This window comes from Lissotriton helveticus, chromosome 4_1 (assembly GCF_964261635.1).
Source record: "Lissotriton helveticus chromosome 4_1, aLisHel1.1, whole genome shotgun sequence".
Taxonomy (NCBI): Eukaryota; Metazoa; Chordata; class Amphibia; order Caudata; family Salamandridae; genus Lissotriton; species Lissotriton helveticus.
The window spans coordinates 335,510,662-335,533,729 of NC_136063.1; the positions used below are offsets into that span (position 1 = coordinate 335,510,662).

At 43.9% G+C, this 23,068-nt stretch overlaps 1 long non-coding RNA gene across 1 annotated transcript; it reads right to left on the reverse strand.

Moving 5' to 3' along the window:
• Positions 1 to 298: 298 nt before the first annotated feature.
• On the reverse strand, positions 299 to 2,066 carry LOC144827150 (uncharacterized). The gene is made up of 5 exons (XR_013610044.1): positions 1,886 to 2,066; positions 1,707 to 1,783; positions 1,341 to 1,428; positions 1,184 to 1,254; positions 299 to 733 (listed from the first exon to the last, which is right to left on the reverse strand). It is a non-coding gene; the product is annotated as an uncharacterized LOC144827150 (long non-coding RNA).
• Between the last annotated feature and the right edge of the window lie 21,002 nt (positions 2,067 to 23,068).

Sequence of the window (23,068 nt, forward strand, 5' to 3'; positions counted from 1 at the left end):
AGAGATTAGCAGCAAGGCATTCACCAGAAGCAGCTAACAGCCAGGCATAGTATTCATGCACTGGGACCTCGAATCAGTTGAACTCAGAAGTCAAGACCTGCATCTAACCCCGCTAAGCAGGACCAAAGGCCATGCATGGTGGGGTCCTGGCTCCTTTGGGTATGGTAAAGAAAATGTCTTCCCTTGGTAAGCCGTTCTCTAATAGGACCACCCAAAATTAGTATCCTGGCCAATCTAGTATTGGGCCCACTATATTTCTTCGCTCACTAATACACTTAAACAATAGTAATGAGGTTCATTCTTTATTATTATAAAATTATATTTGTACAGATACAATTGAATATTTAAAAACAACTCATAAAGAGCCACGTGTTAAAATTTCACAAAAATAATTCATAAAATACAATTTATAATACACATAATTTCAAAAAACAATATAATCAATTGGCATTTAACATTTTTAAAACTATAAGATAAGAAAAAGAGAGGAGAGACATACAAGAGACATTAGACTTGTCAATAATTATTGCACGTGCCTGGGATTTCACATAAATACAATCCTGAGAATATGTAATTATTCATCTACAGGCTAGGGTTTTACTCCCTTGATCGTGCGGTAGGGCGTTGACGCGTTTCGATGGTTTTATTGATATGTTACCATCTTTATCAAGACTATAGTGATAAGTCTCTCCTACTTATTTGGCACTGGTTGGTTGCCCGTGATATAGGTTTCCTGCGGATAAACATATTGCCATCAGTGTCTTATATATAGTACATTCTTCTTTTTACAACACTTATTGCACTTTTACTTTACTTTACTTTTACTCATTTCCTATTCACAATACTAATGTTCTAATATATCTCATGACATTATACACATCTTGATATACCTCTTGTTGTGATAATTCATGAGTATCTGATAAAAAATGTTCAAATTCATACATTTTAAAATTCATATATCTATTACATGCAGTTCGATTCTAGCGCCATTCTATATGAGGTATCTTAACCCCTATCGGTTTTCCTTCTAGGATCCCCCTTTAGCCGACTCCTATTCTTGGTAATATGCGCATTTCTCTCTGCCTGCTTAGACTATCTTCCTCTATCCCTCTATTCTTACGCTTTAGCTGACCCAACCCTCCTCACTTATTCGTCCTCGTAATTTGTAAAGTTTCTTATTTACCTTTTTACATATTACAGGGTTTCATAATTTTTCTGCTTGGGTGATCGTGTTTTCGTCCTGGTCTATATATGCTGAAAAATACGTATGCTTTTGTTAACTTTATTAATTGAAGGGACAGTCATGGATTGCTCGTTTCTCATACACTTAATTAATTTACCATTATATCTTCATTCTTAATCCTGCTCTATTAGTGTCAGGAAGTTGTTCCTCTCGCACTCTCTTTATAAAAAACGGACCCGTGTTCCCTACGAATGCGAAAAGAAAAGGGAATTTTACCTCTAGTTTTTCAGTATTTTTCAAGATTTTAAGCACATTGCATTTATGATTACCTTCAGTTTATAATTCTAGGCAGTGATTGATCCATTACTCTGTCTTCTGTTCGGAGTTTGCTGGCAAATTCTCAAATTGCTGAAGTATTATATACAGTGTCTGGAACCCCCACATTTTTTTATATATATATCCTGTTTGTTCCTTCAGCTATGTTGTAAAACTCACTACACGATATAAGATTAGCAAGTCTTACCCCTATTGTAAGGATATTCTGGCCTCTGCTCTCCTCAGGGGCGGGTACCTGTTTTTTTCTTCCTTATCTGCACGTTCCTATCGAAATAAGGCATGGGGTAAGTTCTCTAAATTAGTTTGATTTACTGCTAATACTACCTAGCTAGCATGGTTCTGAACCTAGTGGGGGTAAGTTCTTACCGATAAGAGGTCGGACCCTGGTTTCCCACGCCCCTCGTATTCCTTAGGTTATCAGCAGAGCCGGAGCCGATCACCTTGCGTCCAGAAACGAAAATACATTTCGGCGTTTTCCAACCTTATTTAAATATAGCATTGAGATCTGCTATTGGCTCTTTATATCTTGCCTCAGGTGAGTCGTATGTTATCATTACCTTCCCGTAGTGTTTTACGTGCAAATGTAGTGCCGTGTTGCAAGCGAGTTCCAAGCCTCGCTCTGAGACGCGGCCATTTTTATTTACGCCTCAAAGTGGGACGACATGCGTTCCATTGAGGCTAAATGCTCGGCGCTAGCGTAATCACGCTAATCGTGTTCTTGAGAAACATCCTTTGGGTATGGGCCTAGGCCAACCCTTCACTGTGCATGGCCAAATGACATCTGCAGTAGGTATTTTTGCTGAAAATGATCTTAAGAAATAACAGAAATTCAGCAAATAAAATTAATAGCTAAAAAGAAGTTATAGTTAGGTGTGGTAATATGTTTTCCCTTTCAATAACACCCCCCCCCCCGAAATTTACTGAATAGCCAAACTTTAAAGCAATGTTATAGCTAAGTATGGTAATAAGATTTTAGCTTACATTTAGAAAAACCTAGAGATTCACTGAACAAAACCAAAGGTTAAAGTGAGGTAATTGTTATATAATTAAAAAGTAATGCTTAAACCCCCACAAAAAATTGCATGTTATATTTTGGAGAGATAACAATAACGTACTTCTCTGCCACACAATGCTTGAGACAGCAAATATTACATCACTCCAGAAATGTTAAATTACATCTTTGATGACATCGCTGATGAAATCTCAAACCACTTCACTGATGGCATCAATGATCATTTAATGAATGTGACGGTTTGCTATAGATTTTCACATTGGAAGGCTGTCAGCATGCTACACCTAGACCCCATTTTCTGCAACTTATGTAGCGCTAATGGACATAACATTTCGCAACATGCAGGACTTGAAGTGTAGGTGTGAAATCACTGACATTTAGTAGATATTATTCTCTTTTTACTTGTATTTAGTTGTGCAAGAAAAGAATGTCTCTATAGACATTAATATGATGAGCAATGTATGTCATAGTAAACTTACACATGTAAGTTACTCACAAGTGTAAGTGACCTTTGTGAATAGCCACAGTAACGCCTCTGTAAACGTTAATGCGATCAGCAATTTATTAAACTTTTAATACTGTTCAAATTACTGTTTTCCAATTGTTTACCATAAAGTGATACCCTTTTTAAATACCTCATCCGACATGGAATTTTGAGTCAACAGTTCACATCTAAGCAATAGCTACTAATAAGGCATGAAAACCCAAGGCCATATTATCAAGAAAGGGTGATACATTATTGCCGCTTTTACCAGCCAGAAACTGCCACTAAAGCGGCGATAATGGGCTTGATAATATTCCCTTGTGAATTCCCATAGAAGCCCGGGTTAACACCAGAACCTGAGCTTCTATGGGAATTCACAAGGGCATATAATCAAGCCCATTATCGTTGCTTTAGCAGCAGTTTCCTCAGGGGGTCCGCAATTGCTTAGAAAATTAAATATTATTAACACATTAATAAAGTGTATATATTCAAAGAAGCAACATGTACAATTGAAAATGTTAAAACATTCTGTAAATGTGTAGGAATTTGAAACTGGAGGATAATATTAAGAGGCTTATTTATAAGAGCCCTGAATCTCTTTTGCACCACAGAAAGGGGTACACGCATGATGCAAGGCTCTCATTTCAATTTATGATGCCATGCAAAGCCACCCTGCTTTAGAGAATCAGTCTTGTCTCCACTATCACACTATTTCTGTGTCATACATGAACACGTGCAGTATGTTTGTGGGCCCTTTACTAACTACTTTGTTTTCTAAAATGACCTAGCATTTTGACGAGTAATTTGCAGAGCAGTACCTTGGAGGATGTCATCAGTGATGCCGACAAAGATGTCATTTAAGATAGCGTCACTGATGTCATGAGAGATATGGTAGGTTAAGTCATAAACAGTCCATGGGGGGATTGGAAGGTAACTCACTAAACTATAAGTAGCAAATGTTCGTGTTTTTTAAATGTTATTTTTATCTAATTTCAACACCTAACTATAACGTCACAATAACTTTTGTTTTTTTCAGTGGATTTCTAGAGTTGTTTGATTGTAAGCTAAGATCGCATTACCAAACCTAAGTATTTTGTCGCTCTAATGATTTTTTAGTGAATTTAAGTTTTTTGTTTTTTTAAAGTAGGCAGTTGAGGCTAGTACTACTGAAGGAGGTGTGAGTGTATATGTGTGTGTCTGTGTGTGAGTGTGTGTGTGTGTGTGAGTGCGTGTACTCGTGTGTGTGAAGTGCTGGATATTTTATGCTAGGAACATAAATTTGTTTTCTTCACCCGGCCACTAGCTCACTATTGATTTTCTCCTTATCTTCCAGCAGCTCATTTTCCTAATCTAAGTTGCCTTATTATGCACAGGCTAAGATTTCTCAGAGTGTAAATCAACCCGTCTGGTTACTTTACAATGATACAAGATTTCTGGAAGGCTAGTTAATGTGATTCATTCTGCGCATAAGCTGTAGATTTTACTTTTCACAACTTAAAGAATGTGGGTTATGTTGAACATGGCCTAACTTATTATCCTGCCATAGCAATTTCCAAGAAGCTCTTTCCTGAACATATGCTCCTGCTTTAGAATTTTTTTCCATTCATTTGCATTTCAAGCACTACACATAGGCAGAATTCAGTTAAGTGACTTGTGATCATGAAGGTGAACCTTTCTTCAACTTTGTAATCTGGGATTCCTTAGCAATACACATGATGTATTGCTAGGAAAACCCAAGAAAGACAATGCAATAATATGAGGGCTTTACCATAACCCCTTTACCAAGACCCTTAAAGTTGTCCCCAGTAATCTCACGGTATTGTTCTGTTCTGTTGGTTAGGTTGCTACATCCTTCTGTGTATCACTACTTCTGAATAAGTGAAGAATAATGTAAATTGAAGAAACAATAATACCCATCTTAGAAACAGACAACTGGATTTGGAGTTTTATTTTTCACTTTGCGAAGATCACGGAAAGCAGGCGTCTTTAACGAAAATTAAGGGTATACAGATTCCACTGGCAGCAAATACCTCAAATGAGCATACATTTGATATTTTCATCATACAAGGAACTCCACCCATTCTTGGCATTAGGAAGCAAGGTTTTTACTATCGTAGCCTGCTAAAAGTAGATTTTACTCGAAACTTACATTGATTTGAGATCTCTACACACAAAGGGCTAGTCATAAAGGTAACTTACACTTCGCAGTAATTTGTAATTTAAATTTTCATTTTTGAGTAATTTTACTACTTTGGCTATTCACATAATTTGAGTGTAAAGGTACTGAAAAGTATAGACTTAAATGTCTTCACCTACTGAAAAAGAAGGTGGAGCCACTGAGACTACCCTCCTTGCCGCCACTGACAACATCAGGACCCTGCTTAACAAACGCGAGACCGCAGCACTCATCCTTCTAGACCTCTCCGGCGCCTTCGACACCGCCTGCCACCGCACACTATGCGCATGCCTCCACGCCGCATGGATCCGAGACAAGGCTCTGGTATGGACCAGTTCCTTCCTCTCCAGCAGAACCCAGAGCATCTGCCTCCCCCCATTCCGGTGCAAAGCCTCCGAGATGGTCTGCGGCGTACCCCAAGGATCCTCCCTCAGCCCAACACTGTTCAACATTTAAATGGCCCCGCTCGCACACGTCGCCCGACAGCACGACCTCAACATAATCTCCTACGCCGATGACACTCAACTGATCCTCTCCCTCACCAATGACCCCATCACCACCAAAGCCAACCTCCAAGAAGGAATGAAGGCCATCGCTGATTGGATGAAGACCAGCCGTCTGAAGCTGAACTCGGACAAGATGGAGGTCCTCATCCTCGGCACCAACCCTTCAGCCTGGGACGAATCCTGGTGGCCGATGGCACTAGGAGCAGCCCCGACACCCACCGATCACGCACGCAACCTGGGAATCAACCTCGACTCAACGCTCTCAATGACCAAGCAGGTCAACGCCGTCTCCTCCTCCTGCTTCAACACCCTCTGCATGCTCAGCAAGATCTACTGATGGATCCCGACAGACACAAGAAAGACAGTCACCCAGGCCCTCGTCAGCAGCAGACTCGACTACAGAAACGCTCTCTACACGGGAGCACTGACAAAGCTCCTCAGATGACTACAACGCATCCAAAACACCTCGGCACGACTGATCCTCGACGTACCACGTCACGACCACATCAGCCCCCACCTGAGGGACCTGCACTGGCTCCCCGTCAGCAAGAAGATATCCTTCAACCTCCTCATCCAGACACACAAGACACTCCACAAGACCAGCCCAGCCTTCCTCAAAAGACGGCTCTCCCTCTACATCCCCATCTGCCAGCTACGCTCCACCGACCTCTCACTAGTCACCGTCCCGCGCATCCGAAGAACAACCACCGGCGGGAGATCCTTCTCCCACCTCGCCACCAAGACATGGAACTCCCTCCCACTGAGCCTACGACAGACCCAAGACCTGCTGACCTTCAGGAGGATGCTCAAGACCTGGAAGACCTGGATGTTCAATCAGTAGCACCCCCCCACCTCCCAGAGCCTTGAGACCCTCCCGGGTATGTAGTGTGCTTTACAAATGACTGATTGATTGAGCCAAATTCATGAGTGTAAGTTATAACTGTGAAAAAATAAACAGTATTAAGTCCATACCACACATTTCTGACCACTTAAACTGCAATGAAGATAATGGAGACAGACTTAAAATAAAACCCCAATGGAACAAATGTTAAATGTAATTATTTAAAGCAGTTTAAAATGCATTAAAATATAATTTTATGTTAAAATATATCTAAAAAATATATTATGTTTTAATTATAAAATGTTCAACCTTTTTGAATGTATAAACTAAATTGAAAACAATTGTTTTATTTGCCTTTAAACATCCCTTTTTAATAAGTATTAAAGCATATTAAAATAATTTACTTTTTTTACTTGATGTGAGAATTTATGTTTTATCTTACAATTCAGAAAGATAATTTTATCGCCACTTGTACTGCTAGCGCTCTTCCTGGCGCTCACCTGGGATTCTTGCTGCCTGTTTGCTGCCTGTGTTTACAGCTCGCCGCACCCGCTCCGCGGGTGCCGCTTCGCCTCCCTTGGCTGGGGGCTGGATTTTGACTGCTGCACCTGGCGTTGTGGTGGAGCTGGACTTGGGTGCGAGGCACAGCGGGGCTGCGAGCGTGTGCAGGGACTCCATTGCCCAGGAGTCCCTGCGTGACCCTGCAAGACCTTCCGGTCCGCTCTCCCCGTGGCCCGCCCACCGCCCACAGGAGGGTACTTTACCTTCCTTTGACCAACTGCTCCCTGGGACGCCACTTGTACTGCTAGCGCTCTTCCTGGCGCTCACCTGGGATTCTTGCTGCCTGTTTGCTGCCTGTGTTTACAGCTCGCCTCCCTTGGCTGGGGGCTGGATTTTGACTGCTGCACCTGGCGTTGTGGTGGAGCTGGACTTGGGTGCGAGGCACAGCGGGGCTGCGAGCGTGTGCATGGACTCCATTGCCCAGGAGTCCCTGCGTGACCCTGCAAGACCTTCCGGTCCGCTCTCCCCGTGGCCCGCCCACCGCCCATAACGGTCCCTACATCTAGGAACGGGACTCCCGCAGCGCGGGACGCAGCTCGGGGCGAAGACCGGGCTAAGAGCGGGCCGTTTGAGGCCGTTCGAGGTCTGAGAGGTCTGGTCTGGGCCCTTTCTCTTTCGCCCTAGCCTCGCCCTCCCCCTAACTGACATTGGCCACTATTTTTGTACAGGCTGCTGGTAGTTTATTTTTTTGCATTCATGTGTACTCGTGTTACTCGCAACAGGGCTGCCAAGGGGGGCTGGTTCACAATGGTCCTATGGATGACTTTATTACACGTACAAATATCGCCATAGACCAGGAGATTACCAAACTCCAAACTAGAGTGTCCCTTGACCTGGAGGCTGCTAGGAAGTTGTCACTCGAGTTTGCTAACTCCAAGAAATCTTCCCTAGGGCACATAGCATCAGCCATCACCCCGAAGCGTTTACACAATCAACAGTGTGTAACAACGATGGCTGATGTTCACGACACTTCAGTTTTGCCTATCCCTTCGCCACCCCCGTGTCCACCACCTCTGCCCGAAAGCTTGTTCATCCCTGTGGGTAGCCCTCATAATCTCCTCACTTCCATTTCCTATTCCTCAGATACTTCTGTTGCGTCCACTTGCTACGGTAGACTTGATAGCATTCCGGCCAATCCGCACAAAAGAAAACGTACCCCTAGTTCGACTTCTTCACATAAGAAGACCAAAAACTTGGGGGCACATTTACCTAACGCTGTCAACACCTCAGCTGACGGTAGTTTGGGAAGGCTCTCCACTTTCCCACAGGCTCCTAGGTGCACTGAGAATGTCGGGTTAGCTCCTGCTGCCACCAAAAGCAATACATCAATTGAGAGAGCAGACCTCGTCCTAAATGACCAGGAGGGGAGGGAAAGGGAATTCATAGGAGTGGTTTGGGATACCCTAAAAAGTCTCTTATCTCCCCTGGATTTAAGACTCTCTCGAATCGAGAACCATCTCCTTGAGATGGAGAAAAGCATTATAGCCTTGGCTACACTTGGCTTGAGAGGTCTTGAACACCAAGGCTTGATAGAGAATAACACTGCTCCTCAGGTTTTCACCCCTTCCCCCACAGTCTCGCATGGCCCGACTTCTAACCCTATTGCGCCTTGTCCCACTCAGCCTATTCCTAAACCACGCACTAAGAGAGTCGTCACTACAAATCCGGCACCCCCGCCCGGGGTTAACACCCCAAATGTTTCCACCTTACAAACACACACCCGCACTAATATGGCTGCCCCTAGGAGGCAGAATCCTAATAGTTCCAGCCTCCGCCCTACTCAGGTCTCCCAGAATAAAATTTCCTCTCGTCCTACTGGGGGTCCTCACACCAAGAGCAATTTCCGAGGGGGGTATATTGATCTCCCTCCTGAAGTCAATGATTATGTGGTGGTTCTGACGGGCGTGCCGGAGGCTGAGAATGGCCACCATGAATATCATCGCTTCTTACATAATAAGGTCATGCACTGGCTCAATACGTACAGACCGATCCCTAATGGCAGGAGGAGCAGAGTCAAAATGGTACGTAGAGTACCGTGGGTGGGCTCAACAAGGAAATCCACTCCCGGCGATTGTATAGTCGTGACGTTTGAAGACCCTTACACGGCTAGTCACATCTGCTCCTGGGCGGCTCAAGATGGGGGCTCCTCTATTGTCCCGAGGCCATTGTCATTCTTTTACCCACCTCGAGTTGCATACCCACACGGGGGCAATTGGTCCATGGTTCCCTACCAGCCCAGCTGGGGGTATTCCTCCAGGGAGCATAATCCAACCAGAGGCTGGCTCGGGATAACAACCTCAAACAGGTTCGACTGTCTCGAGGATGTTGACTGACTACCAATGTCTCCTGCCCTGGCACCACCTACTCAGCCTCAGGCATCTTCGGTGGAAGTTGGTATTTGTCCCTTGTTGACTACCCTGGTTGGGACTAGCCCTGTTTTCCCTAACCAAACCAGGACTCAGGCTTCGCCTGTACAGGGCTCGCTGCATTTTCCCAACACTAATTGTAATACCAGTACTTCTGCAATTGTGAGTGAGATAGCCTTTGCCTCGTCGTCACCTACAATTCCTCTTCAGTCCTCCCGGCCTGTCGGTTTTGACACTGCTTCCCCTGCCCTTGCCCCCTTGATCCGCAATAGATCCGCAGGTAATTCCCAGCTCAAGATCTTAAGCTGGAATGTGGCAGGGCTTGCTCGAAATTTCGATAAGCCAGACTGGAACTCTTTTGTGGAGCCCTTTGGGATCTGCCTCCTCCAAGAAACCTGGTGCTTGGAGCCCTTCCACAGGGTGGGTTTCACAACCTACTCTGTACCAGCATCCAAACCTAAGGGCAGTAAAGGCCGCCCTTCTGGTGGCCTTCTTATCTGGGTCAGTATCACACTGGGGCTTTCCATAAGACACATAAATACCCAATCTCCAGACCTCATGAGACTCACAATACAGTGCCCGGGGGGCAGGAAGTTAGAGGTGTTCAATTTGTATCTTAGGGGGGCCGGGGGGGGAACTCATTGCTATCTTCAACTGGAGTCGAAGAGGAGCTCAGTGGTTGCAACATTGATTCCCTCATTGTCCTGGCTGGAGATTTCAACTGCTGTTTCGAACCGTTAGCCAGCGAAGACATATTGGACACTTGGGAAGACGATGCTAAGAGAGGCATCCCTTTGCTCGTTCTTGACCCAATCAAAAAATGGACCCAGAATGTCATTGATATTAATTCTCTCTGTTTAGAATATGACCTTAGGGCCACTAATGGCCGTTCTAAATCAGATTCTAGGGGTGCGCACACCTATAACAGGGTGGGCCACACCTCGAGAATAGATTATATACTGCTAAACCATAACTTATGGCAGTATTTCCAAGACATGGAAGTCCAACAAACAACGGATAGCGATCATAATCCCTTGGTCCTAACTCTTGCCCTCCCGTGGGAAGTAGGGAATTCCCCATCGCCTCGTTCAAATTGGAAATCATCCCATGAAGTTGTGCCATCCAATTGTGGTAGGCGATTAAAATGGGCAAAAGTCGCCACGGACGAAGTGAGAATGGCCCAAGCTGGGAACATAATGATGAAAGCTAAGCGCCTTTTGGGTGCGTTGGATTCTGATAATGACGTTCTTACGACATTTACGGAGACCATCGCATCCCTTAGTAACCTGTTTACAGTTCCTCAGGGTAGGGCCAGGGCCACTCGGAGAGCTGCAATTAGGGGTAGAGACCAATGGTACTCCTCTGCCTGTCGTGTAGCCAAAAGCGAACTCATCCGGGCGGTTGGAAAGAAAGACTCCGCTCAGATCACACTCGCTAGGAAAAATTATAAAAAAGCCCAAGCAGTGGCAAAGGATACCCATGAAACAAACTTCTGGAGAGATCTAATGGACGCCTGCTCCAAAAAGGATTCAAGGGGTTTCTGGGCCTTGCTCAGAGGAAGGGATAGGCCGGTCGACTCACTGCTGACATGCAACATTACAGGGGAGGCCTGGTTGGCTAATTTTTCCAAGCTCTATTCTAATCCATTAGGGGCTTTTGGTCAGAATAGGGGTCCCAGACATAGTGTGCCGGTAGCTAACATAGATTTAGACTACACTTTTGCACCCAAGGAGGTTGAAGTTGCGATCAGGTGCCTTTTGCCTAATAAGGCGGCAGGCCCAGATGGCGTCCCTGGCGACTTGCTCCGGACTAACTCGGAGGTGTGGAGCTTACTCATTGCCCAACTTTTGAATGAGGCCATGACTGGCGGATGCCTCCCAGATTCGTGGAGGGGTGCGGAAGTCGTCCCTATTTTTAAAAAAGGTTGTAGGGACGACCCTGCCAACTACCGTCCCATAAGTCTGCTTGATTCTACCCAGAAGGTAGCAGGGAAAGTAGTTTTAGGGAGGATCTTGCAGTGGGCCGAAGAAAAGCAGGTCTGTCTGACTTTCAGGCCGGTTTTAGAACAGGTACTGGCACGATTGAGCAGACATTCCGATTTCTAATGCTTTATTGGAAAGTGGTCAAGCTGGGCAAAGGCAGTCTGTATCTCGCCTTTATAGATCTTCGGACTGCCTTTGACCTAGTTCCACGTAACCAATTGTGGGCTGTTCTTGAGGGCTTGGGCATCCCCCCGTACCTGCTCGCATTGATCATCAAATTCCACGAAAGCAACTTTGCTCAAGTTAGATGGGGCGCACAGGGCCAAAAAACACCTCGCATCTCTGTAGACAGGGGCGTCCGCCAGGGGTGTGTGCTAGCCCCCACTCTGTTTTCACTATACCTAAACGGAGTGGTGGAGTATCTTCTTAAATTACCAGCAGACGCACCCTCCCTGGCGGGCAGGAAGATACCAACTCTCCTGTTTGCAGATGATACCCTGTTGATTTCGAAATCCCCGGTAGGTCTCCAAACGTTGCTATCAGGGTTCCAGGAGTTTTGCGACTCCAGGGGCTTGGCTATTAACATCAGCAAAACCAAGTTCCTGGTGTTGAACCCCCCTAGGAAGACAGTACACCCCCCAACCCTTGACTCAGTCCCACTAGAAAGGGTGAGGGAATTCGATTATTTAGGCATCCGACTCTGTGACTCTATGAGTTGGAAGGCACACCATCAAAAAATCATTCTGACTCATAGGAGGGTCACAGGTGCGTTATTAAAAGAACATCGTGCCTCACCCCTTAAACCTATCGGGGTGATACTAGATATTTATAGGGCAAAAGCTGTGAGTGCGGCGTTGTATGGGGCAGAGCTCTGGGGTACGCAGAAATTTGACACTCTGTCCCATCTTGAGAACAAATTCCACAAAGACCTAATGAGGCTACCTCACAGCTCTCCCACTCATCCTCTCCTACTTGATACAGGCACACGCTCCATAGCCGAGCAGGCAAAGCTACGCCCTCTTCTACTATGGGCCCGCTTATGGAATGTTCCTGAACTCTCAAGCTACGCAGATGCACTACGTGAACTCCTCTCAACCCCGGGCTGGTATAAGATCGGCTGGCTCGTGGAAGTAAAGCGCCTCCTTTGCGAACTGGGCTTGGGAGACGCTTGGGCCAATAGATCTTCACCACCTAAACAGCTGCTAAAGAAAATATTTTGGACATGGGTGGGAAATGAGAGAGTGAGCCACTCCAACCTATGTAGATCTGCTGCTGAGTTTTTGGTTATTAAAGATCTCCCCCTTAGAGAACCCTACCTGGACCTGATCTCCAACCCAATAGATAGGGCACTGTATTTTAAATTTAGGGTTGGAGTTCTGCCCCTAGGCATATGGACAGCGAACTGGAAACTACCCTGGAAAACCATTGCAACCTGTCCTTTCTGTGTTAACAGGGATGAATCCATCGCCCATCTAATGTTCGAGTGTTCAGCGTATGTTGCCCCTCGCCGCAGATGGCTGAAACCCCTTTGCTTGAGGCTGGGCACCCGGTCACACGTGGAGGCCTTACAGATGCTAAGATCAGACACTCATCCCTTGATTGCTTGTTGCCTGGCAAAATTTTTGGGATGGGCTTGGAGGATAAGATCTGTGAGGAAATTGCTCCTCCAGTAAAGGTCATCCATTCCGACTCTTTTGGTTTTAGGCACTTGATGCTGTGTTTTTTTACTCTTTTTAATGATGGTATATCGCTGTTTGCTGTATAAATGTATTTTAGATGTACATCTTAAACTGTTTGTTATTGGACTGCCTTTTTGTATTAGATGGTCGAACTGCACAACTGCTTTATATTTTAAAATTGTTTTTGCACTGTAATGCTTTTAAGAAATGATAAATATTTCGAAATAAAGCTATACAACAAAAATTGTAATATAATCCAATAATTTAACTTATTTAAAAATACTGCTAATTGAATTAAATAGGGGTGTAGCGTTTTCTTCTATTGTTCTCCGTTTAAAACAATTATATAAAAGTAATTTTCAATAATATTAAACATAAAATATTTTTACAAATTAATTATAAAGTTTAATAAACATGTTTTATGTTCCCTATTTGTTACCATATTAGTAAATATATTAACATAAAATTATTTTATATGTGGATTTTAAATGTAGAACAAAATAAACAAAGTGCTACAGCACTATTAATTTAATGTTGAATTACATTTCTAACTAGTGTAACTATATCAAGTTAAATACAAAATATTATTCTGACATTTAAATAAAAAAATTAATTTGCACCTAAACTAAAAAACTTACCTTTTTTATTACGCCGTAATAATTATTGAACATGATTTATAGAAATAATTTAAAGTAATGTAATTATATGTTAATAAAAATAATGTTACATAAATTCACAACTGTTTTATAAATTATTTTCTAAATAAAAAAGAGAAATATTTTATTTGCAGAATTTTTCAATGTTACATTTATATATTTTTTTATATTTTAGTTATCTTAAATAATGTAAATTTATTTTAACAGTATAAGGTTTTATTTTAAGTCCCTACGTCCATTATCTTGAATGGGAGGGCTCTTCACGGACCCCCTCAAAAACCAAAAAGATGACAGAGTGAGAGGAAAAATATCTATTACTGTGCACCAGATTTTGAAAAGTGCAAGTGCCAATAAATTGTTGTTTGTTTGGAACCAACCATAATATTGCACCAATTCACCCCATGTAATATTCGCTCAGGACCTTTGCTCTGGAGCTTCGAAAAGAAAGTATATAGGTGGTACTGATCTAATAAAAAATGGAGTCATATTTCTGCAATTGGCTATATATTATCCATAATGTGTCTCTTTGCTTTCCAGTTACATAAAGACTGCTTTTCCTTATCCTAGTCAGGTGTGTTAATTACTGAGGTTTTTAATTTTGCCAATTGTATGTCTGGCTTCCATCACCTTATTTACTAAATGCCTTGATCTGTATTACTTTCATTAATCACCTCTGCTTTCTTGTAACGAGAATTTTTGTGGTCAGCTTAGCTAATAAAAAACACAGAGCGGCATAGAGACTTTAAATATCCAGAATCTCAACGGTATTTGCAAACGTAAGTAGCACTTAGGTGAGCAAACAGCATCTTTTGAAAATGTAATTTCACTGGATTGATTCACAGATGTTAATATTTTGTCAGTGAGGCTAATGTATTTGTATGAGCAGATTTGCTCACACAGGCGAGTTGTGGCAATTTGAGGGTGGAGACACAATTCAAAGTAGTCGAACACCCACAAACTTGAACATTTGTCACTTACAAACCTTTAGTTGAGCTACAAACCCTTAAGAGTGACATAGCCAATGTTGAAAAGTCTAAATGCACTAAAGCGCAGCATTTTTCTATTTAACAAGTATTACATATTTGAGCACTCCTAGGAATCTGCTAGAGACACAGGTTCAGGTGAACACTTTCGGGAATTATCTGAGAATTCAAAATAATTGGGAAATTTACTCCACTCAAACTATAGGTATAAGCCTCCATGTATATATTTCAGCCCTCTTGTTCTAATCGGAACCTGAAAAGGTACTGTTGTTAGCAACTAATTCAAGACTGAGTCCAATTTTGTTTTTGGGAGGTGGAGAAGGCTGGGTATAATGTGAGTCAGTTTTCCTGTCCTTATGGTACAAGAAAGACATACGTTCGGCTCACACGTCATTTCAAATTGCAATATGAAAACATCTGCTATCCATGGTAGCAATACCAACTTCCACTTCAGCTTCCATGTACTTCATTGCGGCATACCACAACGTGCAATCATTTCACCACTCATGTTCAACCTCTACCGCTCCGCTTTAGCAGACAAGATCAATTAATTCAACCTATCATGTGGATTTCAGATTGCATATAGATTATCTTTTAAACTGGAAAGCCCTAAAGAGATAGCCATATCAAAGCATGACAAATGATTCCATGCCACTGATGAGTAGACGATGACCACCAACCTTGAACTTACCTCTGCTGAAACCAAGATTAAAGCTTGTGGACATTGAACATTTGCCAACCTACAGTTATATGACTCACAGGAATTGAGACTCCTTTAGCAACTTTAAAGGACGTAAGAAATCTTGAGATATATTTGCAGCCAGATTCATCAAGCGAAATGCGCTCGCAAAAGGGCCAGATTCTGAGAATCAGGCCCTTTGCGAGTGCAATTTTTGCATTTGGGATTCATCATCCCAAATGCAAAAATCGCTAATAAAGAATTCGCAAATTTGCGAGGATTAGCATTTAAGGAATCTCTATTAGAGATTCCTTAAATGCTATTCATGAAACATTTAAAAATTGTGAATTCGCAATTTAGGACCGCTATTTACCACGAAGTCAAACCTCGTGGTAAATAGCGAAAACTTAGAAAAATGCATTTAAATGCATTTTTCTAAGTTGCATGTTACACACACACATGTCCTTTGGACATGTGTGTGCACAACATCAGTGTAAAGTCACATTTCAGGGGTGCTACAGGGTGTCCTTTGGACACCCCTGCACCCTTGAAATCGCATCCTTATTTGCGATTAGCAAATTGCTAATCTCAAATAAGGAACATGTAGGAATCGCAATATTTTTTGCAATTCCTACATGAATCCCGTTTTGCAAGTCCTTAATAGCGATTCCTTATGAATCGCTATTAAAGACTCGCAAAACGGGTCTTTGATGAATCTAGCAGATGGTCTCTAGCCAGTGCATTCTACACAACGCAGACACTGCAACAGAACTACCTTTAGAAACTAGAGGCTATTATCACACTTGTGGTATTGCTAGTAGATTACACTAATGGCTTGTACCAACTAGCTTCCTGTTTCTTACTAGACAAGCTACAAAGAATCCAAAACACTGTAGCAAGACTGTTACTACACCTCCATCCAGAGGAGCACATGACACTGAGGCCTCATTTGCTACACTTGCTTCTGATAGCCAGCGACTCAGTGTAAAGCACTGTGCATCATTCACAGAGCCATCGAAGTGAAAGGTCATCAGTTCCTAGAACCTCCATTCAATGCTGCTCCCAGTATAGAACACTACCCTCATGACTAGCGCCGCATCTTAACATTTCTTCCCATAAGGAAAAGACTGTTGTAAAATGGTATTCTTGGAACAGGAGGCAAAGGTTCTCAACTTCTTGTCAGCTAAGATAGGAAGTTTAAAACAACATCTGAGGGGAAGGAATGAAGTAAAGACCTGGCTCTTCCTGAGATAAGGATCGCATTTCAAACAACAATTTAGGTCAGAAGATTATACTCGCTCAAGAGTTGTCCCAAACGTCACAGGAATTGCAACACTTAGACACGGTTAAGGTCAGCTGTAACCAGTGCAGCCTTGGAGGACACTTACACCCTCTTGGTTGCCCTGATGAAGCATTCTATCCTAGCAGCCTTCAACTAGAACAGCCTGGAACTTGCTTTCCTAACCAGGGTTGAATTGGGATGAAAAATCGGACCGGACACGCTAAAAAAAGGTGGCTCACATATAAATATTGCCTTTCTGCAAAACACTGCTTTGGCGAAATTTTATAAAAAAGCAGGGAGGACAGTAAAAAAATGCACGGATTACTTTACACTGGTGAAACACACCTGATAACAAGTGAGGCCACTTTTGCTCAGGCCCCCTGCCCCCATTCAATATGCATAAATGGGCCGGCCCAGCGAGAGAAAGGGAGTGACACCTCTGCCCTTGATAATAGGGAGGTAAGGACGGCCATCCACCTCCAGAAAGGCCACTCAGGCACCCACTGGGCCGCTGGCGGCATCGAACAATGCAGAAACCGCCCGAATTCTGATACTGGCCCCTCGGGCCTTGCCCGAGTGCCCGCATTACCAATCCAACGCTGTTTCTAACTCAGGTTTGGACTTCTAGAACAATCTACCAAAGCATACTGCAATCCAAACACTATAGGACAAAATATACTTTCTGGAATCGGACATCAACTAAACCAAGCCACTCAACCCCTCTGAGGTCATGCACACAATTTGCAAAGAGATTGCCAATACCGTCTGGCACCTTGGATGTGGTACATGCCTGAAGATCCCACTATAACCCCCTCACCAGAGTGAAGATTTGACGCCCTAAAGCATTATAAATACATTCTTTCTGTGCATCAACAACTTGCACAAGAGACGACTAATTCAGACAACCAAGGCAAGTTTCCTGTCCTTCCTCTATTCTCTAGATCCTACAAGAATAATAGAGTGGATATTTATTTGTAGTACCCAGCACATAACTGGGCTCAAAGTTCGGTAGTTGCCAAAACGTCCATAGGAGACCTGCAATGTAACTCAGAGTAGTTTGACTAATGTAAACTGTGTGTAATTACCATTACCTTCCGTTTTCGGGCAACTAGAGCACTCTAACCCAGCCTGTCAAGGCAATAATGACATATTTAACCATTGTTAGCAAACGCCTGCCCTTCAAGTGGCTTTGTAAATCTAGATATTGCAACAGTATATATTTCTTTAGGTATATTTATTTCCATATTGAGGGAACCAATTATTAGGAGTGATGAATGGGTTAGATAGTAAATGGGTCATAAAGAATCAAAATCAGTAAATTATTCAAGTGTTTGTGAGGCCTTTTTTACATCTAAACAATGCAAGTTGCTGATTAAGCGGATATCCAATGCTCTTGAAGGTCAACTGAAATTAACTTTATGTCTCCATGATTTATTTCAGTGTGACTGTGTACTCTAGGCTTGTTCGAAGTTCAGGGTAGGCGAATGCAGTAACGGCATCGGCCTAAAAAGAGAATGCAAACAGATTTCATGGAAAAATACCCGGTGCACGAAGAAATAAAGTACACATCTTTCACGTCTGCAGGTTTCCAAAGCCATTGATTGTTTTAATTGTATGGGCAAACGTTGCCATTATCACAAGCGAAATCATGTACAAAAGGTCCTTCTCAAGATTCGCATTTAACATATCTGTTTTATGATGTTCTGCTGAATGGGGATAAGCATTTGTGGAGACATCGGCGGTCTTGTGAATGCGGTCAGCACTTGGTGAAGTACCTGAGCATAAGTAAACGAAAGCGTTGATTATGCTTGCTTATCATTTTCTGATTTGATACCCAAATGCACAAATTTGCAGTTCCACACCAAAAGAGGTGGTCCATTGTGGTGAATGCTGTCCTGCTCATTGCTTAGTGTGTTCGTATAACTTTATGAAAATCCATAGGATGTCTCCTTTCATAGCTTTCCTTTCATTTGGCTCTGCTGTTGGGCAGAGGCTCCCAATCACCAGCAGGCCTCTACACTATAACCCACAGTGGCAGCTTGGGTCGTTGCTTTTGTATGCAAAGAGTGTGTGCCCCACAATTACATTTGCTTATTTCTGAACGTGGGGTCTAAGTTTTTACTGACCTGTTCACAAAACCTTCACTCCTCCCCACCTTTTTTTCTGCTGCAAACTACAAAGAAAAGATGCCGTATGTTGATCTAACAAAAACATGATAGAGATGGTCTCAGGGGTGCCACATTGTTCAGCTCAAGGAGTAGCACATCATAGAAAAGTGAGACAGACAACTTTCAGTAAAATCAGGAGACAACGTTCTTGTGAGAATTCCCATTCAGGCGAGAATGGCGGCTATTTTGGGAGTAGCTGGCTACTTAATCTTCACCAGCATAAGGGTATGATGTGCATTATGGTTTACTCGTCCCCAGACAAGCATCCAGAAGGTTCCACTTTCCTAACCCTCTGATACTCAGCAAATCCAGTGCATCATCTGGAGGTTCTTCACAGTGTCTTCTTTTACTGCCCCTGAAATTAGAAAGATGAAAGAAACAAATCGCCAAAGAAGTCTGTACAAAATGCTAACGTGCAGATGCTTAGTTACTTACTGTCCTCCGTTTTAGTTTGAAGAGGGTTTTTTCCTTTCTCAAGGCCTGGAAAATATAGAAAAGAAGAAGACAAGTTGGACGTCATGGCCTACCGCGATGGATACACGGACATAGAAACATTTTTGAAGAAAAATGTCTGAGAAGGAATAGTTCAGTGGGGAAAGGCATACAGCAGAGTAGTGATCCAGTGGAAATGCTGTAATTGTTTGTGGGCACAGATACAGATTACCCACCACACTATAAACTCCAACCTCAGTAATATAATCACAACAAGATAGTCGAGTTCAGGCCCATAGAAACTCTACAACCACTTACAAATCATGAGGTACTCCAATAGATCTATAGATAGTAAGAGCTAATAGGGACTCAGAAATTAGAGATGGAAGCTAATCCTTCACGAGGAACTGTAATGAAGAAATGCCTATCTAACAGCAATAAATCAGTAATCAATACTTGTCAATAATATTCATCAATAAGCAAACTCAGTAGATTTATCAAGGCACTTTTATCTAATCTTCAAAATTGAATGGTCAAAACACAACACATTAGCACTTTTAGTACATAGGTTTCATTAAAATACAGGTAAATACACAATATAATCACAGTTCAAATCGAATCGAATAACTGGCATAAGGAGAGATATAACATTTATTGCAATTCAGTATGCAATTTCAGGAAAAATATGAACCAAAGTTCAGATGTAGATGATCAGAATTGGGACACAAGATTGACTAATGCACAGCATGCAATAGTCTGAATTAATTAACCCTTCAGACGAAAAGTTTAACCTGCTCAACTTCACCAACCAAGGAAGTGCAGGGGAAATCAGGAGAGTTCAGTTCAGGATAGTCAGAGTTTGGACCAACAGCATATCTCGCCCAAGGATTGCAAGGAAAATATCCACTGCACATACTTTTTCTCACAAAGTTTTTATACCTCTAAATGTTCATAACTCCAGCCCACAAATGTAACCTTTTATATAGAAACAAAAGTTATCATGTATTACATGCAATGTGGTATCCCAATGTTATCCAATTGGAGAGGTAGACCTTGCAGGAGTGAATAAGAAAATGTAAGATTTTTTCACTACTACAACATGTAAAGCTTAAAAGTACATGTTAGACTTTTTGAATGTAAATACACCGCACCAGTCCCTTAGAACTGGATAGGGCTTACCTTAGGGATGGCTCGCACACATTAAAAAGGAAGGGTTTGGGGGGAGGAGCTTGGCGGGCATCCGAGATGGCCGCGTGAGCACAGCGCTCCCCGGACCCCCGCCGCTCCCGGCTTAATATCCTGATTTAATCCTGATTTTTGTGAGGATTCATATAGAGGACGTTGGGCTGATCTACCTGGACTTTTCATAATCGAATTTGGACATTGGGTGTCTGAATTATGTTCACTTGAACTTTTGGGCTCCGCCCTCGAAGTGCGCCCGGGACTGGGTGAGGTTCGGTGGCCGTCTTGGAGTTGAACAACAACGGCAGGGGGATTGGACGTGTGAGACCCCCTCTTAAGTTTCGGTTTCGTTTCTGCCTCGGACTGGGACATTGGTGAGAGGGCTGGGCCAGAGCTACGGCCGCTCTCCACGTAGGTTGTTTGGCCCTTGGCTGCACTGTTTCTGGAGTGGGCTGCATCTATCCTGGTGCTACATCTCTTGTTCCTTTGGTACAGGGGCCTCTGTTTCTGGTGCTCGGCCTGTCGACCCTGGTGACATTGCTGTGACGCATCTTCAAAATGGCGGGCAGAGGGGACCGAGAGACACGCAAGACGAAGGCACCTCTGCGCGGGGGTCCGGTTCAATCTAATGTCATGGATCGTTATACCCACTCTAAGGGGTCCCCCGGAGCTGCCCTGCCCGGTCCCACTGCGTCGGACCAAGTACTAGATGCGTCGCCGGAGCCCTCCTTGCAAGACATCATGGGCGCCATTTCTGGCATGAGGGAATCCATAGGCCACCAGTATGAAACTTTGGCCCATAAACTGGACACTGTGGCGATTGAGGTCAATTTGATTCGAGCCGATCTCTCCAAGACGAACGAAAAGGTGAAATCGTTGGATATCAAATCTTCCAGCCTCACGACGGACGTCTCTGATATTCAGACGGAGATTGGCAATCTCCGCAGGGTGAACGATTTCATGACCCGGCGCTTGGAGGATTTTGAGAACAGGGCGCGTCGCTGTAATGTTCGCGTGGTTGGTGTGCCGGAGAATCCAGAACCCCACTCGGTTGATCTCCTGGTTGAAGATCTTATCCAGAATCACCTTTCACCGTCTGGCCTTGGTAAATTTTTCGCAGTGGAGCGCGCACATCGTGTTCCGGGGGGCCAGGGCAAGCCTGGCGCCCCGCCGAGACCTATTGTACCACTACAGAGATCGGGACGCTATCCTGCAGGCCTCGCGGGCGAAGGGCCCAGTAGCCTTTGAAAATGCCACGGTGAACTTTTATCCGGACTTTTCCCAACAGGTCCAGAAGCAGCGGATGGGATTTCGTGGTGCCAAGAAACGTCTGAGGGACTTGGGGATGCGTTACGCAATGCTCTTTCCGACCAGGCTGCGGGTGGAGCATGATGATCGAACTTTCTTTTTTGATCGGCCAGAGGCTGTGAATGACTGGCTGGACTCCCTGCCTAATCGACCTCCTGAGACTGAGTCCGAAGCCCACCCGGGCGGTGCTGAAGGTGGTGTTGAGAGCTAAACGTTTCGTTTTTGACTGATGCCTTGTTCTGTGTGACTTTTCCGGGGATGTAAGCCTATGCTCCTCTACCTCATATGTGTTTTGATGTATGGTCTTATTCTCGTTATTTATTGATCGGGGGGCGGGTGGGCCGGAGCCTTTCCTCCTCCGGGGTCTTCGTGTAGAATAGGGGTTCTTGGGCGACAGGCACACTGCAGGTTGGGGTGGCTTTTTAGCTTTTTGCAGGGGTGCAGGGTGGGGGGTGTTTTCCTGTTATTTGGGGGGTGGGTGGTTGGGAAGTTCATTGTTTGTATGTTCTGTGTTCAAGGCGACTTTATTCTGTATTTGAATTGCTTTTTGTGGTCGTGCTCATTGATGGGGGGTTTGGGCTTTGTCGGGTGGGATGGGGTAGCGGGTTGAGATTTGTTTCGTGGAACGTTAATGGTCTGGGTGATCGTATCAAACGCAGTGTGGTGTTGAAATGTATACGACGTTTATCTCCTGACGTTGTTTTCCTGCAGGAGACTCATTTGATAGGCAATGTCTGTCATGCAATGAACAGGTGGGGCTATCGCCTCTTAGCACATTCTGGGTTCACCTCGGGTTCCAGGGGTGTGGGTATCCTCATTCGGGCTTCCCTCCCCCTGGCTATTGATGATGTTATACAGGATGACCGGGGGCGGTATGCTGTCCTTGTGGGTCGGTATGAAGGCCGTACCCTTTCCTTATTAACTGTTTATGTGCCCCCCGGCTTGCAGACTTCCACCTTTTCAGATTTGGGCCGTGTCTTGTTGGACCTTCCTGATAGTACTCTCTTTCTGGCTGGTGACTTCAATTCGGTAGTCTCTGGCATTCATGATCGCCACCCTCCTAGGGATACCCCGGCGGCTCAGCAGTGGTTGGGTGGCTTTTTGGATACCTTCGGCCTAGTGGACTGCTGGAGGCTTTTGCATCCTACGCAGCTGCAGTACACCTTTCACTCCGGGGCCCATGGGAGTTTGTCTCGGCTGGATTATTTCCTGATGCCTGCGGCTCAGTCCCCGGCTGTGCGTGAGATTGTGC